We start from the raw sequence: 1,734 nt of genomic DNA on the forward strand, positions 1-1,734 counted from the left end.
TACCCCATAGAATCCTTGAATATAGCAAGTTGAGGATTGAATTTTTATTTCAGTTCTCTCAGCTTGAGGAATGCTGAGCATTTTCTTCCCTTTTGGTTTTCTAATTCCAGGTCTTTACACATTTCATTATATTTGACTTTGTCTTCAAAAGCTGCCTTTTGAAATGTTATAGTCAGCTCTTTTACCTCATCATTTCTTCTATTTGATTTGACATCGCTTTGCTAGAAAGCAAGTTTCAGAGTCTCTTCTGACATCCATTTTGGTCTTTTCCTTCTTTCTCATCTTCTCAGTGACCTTTTGTCAGACAATAGTGCTGGAAGATGAGCCCCTCAGGTTAGAAGACACTCAAAATATAACTGGGGAAGAGCTGCCTCCTCTACGTAGAGTTGACCCTGATGATGTGAATGGAGTAAAACCTTCAGGATCTCTATTTGCTGATGGGGAACAACTCAAAATGTAGAAAGAAATGGCTGTGAACATATATTAATAATTAGAAATATGTATCTAGGAAAATTGGAAGTTGTCAGTACTGAAATGGAATACATAAACATTGATATCCTAAGCATTGTTGTTGTTGTTAAGTGTCGTCAAGTCAGTTCCGACCCATAGCGACCCTGAATAGGGTTTCCGAGGCCGCAAATCTTTATGGGAGCAGATAGCCTCATCTTTCTCCTGTGAAACCGCTGGTAGTTTCGAATTGCTGACCTTGTGGTTCGCAGCCCGATTCGTAACCACTACGCTACCAGAGCTCCTTATCCTAGGCATTAGGGAGCTAAAATGGACTGGCATTTGCCATTTGGAATGTTTTATATAGACTCCTTTATTAAACCTTAAGGAGTCCAGATGTGGCACTATAGGATAAGCACTGGACTACTATGCACAAGGTTGGTGGTTCAAACCCACCAGCTGCTCTTAGGACACCCTACATGGGGTTGCTATGAGATAGAAAAGACTGTATAGTACTTAACAACAAAAGCAATTAAATCTAAAACAGGACAAAGAAAAGGTAAAGAGAAATCATCAGGGTAAGGGAGACCAATCTAAGATCATAATGGTGTCCAAAAATTTTATGACCACTCGGCTAATTATTTGTTTTTTGTTGTTAAGTGCCATAAAGTCAATTTGGACTCATAGTGACCCTGTATAGAATTTCCAAGGAGTAGCTGCCAGGTTTCAACCGCTGACCTTGTGGCTTGCAGTCCAGTGCTGATACTACAGTCCCACACCAGGAACTCATGGCTAATTATTGTTTTTATTAAGTACTGTCAAGTTGGTTCTAACAACGACCTTGTATAGGGTTTTCTGATGAGCAGCTGGTGGGGTAGAACCACCAACCTTGAGGCTCAAAATGACCTTGCAGTCCAGCACAGTGTCCTGCAGTAAGTACCACACCAGGGCATGAAAAACAAAGATATCACAAACTTATGATTGGAAGCAAATGAATTCATCACTCTGGCAGGTAGGGCTATGGAAGAGGGAAAAGGACCATGACTGGAATAGGTACACTATTACAGGTTAGAAATGTTCATAGAATCAGTTCTGGGGTCCTCTGATCACCTTCATTGACGTATGACTCAGAACCATGCAGTCTAGCACGCCAATTTCCACTAAGGGCTGTTCAGGCATGTCCATGAAGGTGACTAAGGGCTGTTCAGGCATGTCCCTGGATTGGGAAATAATCTACCTTCAAACACACTCTACCTGAGAGCAAAGATGTTTACATATCTGGTTAAT

This window comes from Chrysochloris asiatica, unplaced genomic scaffold (assembly GCF_000296735.1).
Source record: "Chrysochloris asiatica unplaced genomic scaffold, ChrAsi1.0 scaffold00007, whole genome shotgun sequence".
In the NCBI taxonomy this organism is placed as follows: domain Eukaryota; kingdom Metazoa; phylum Chordata; class Mammalia; order Afrosoricida; family Chrysochloridae; genus Chrysochloris; species Chrysochloris asiatica.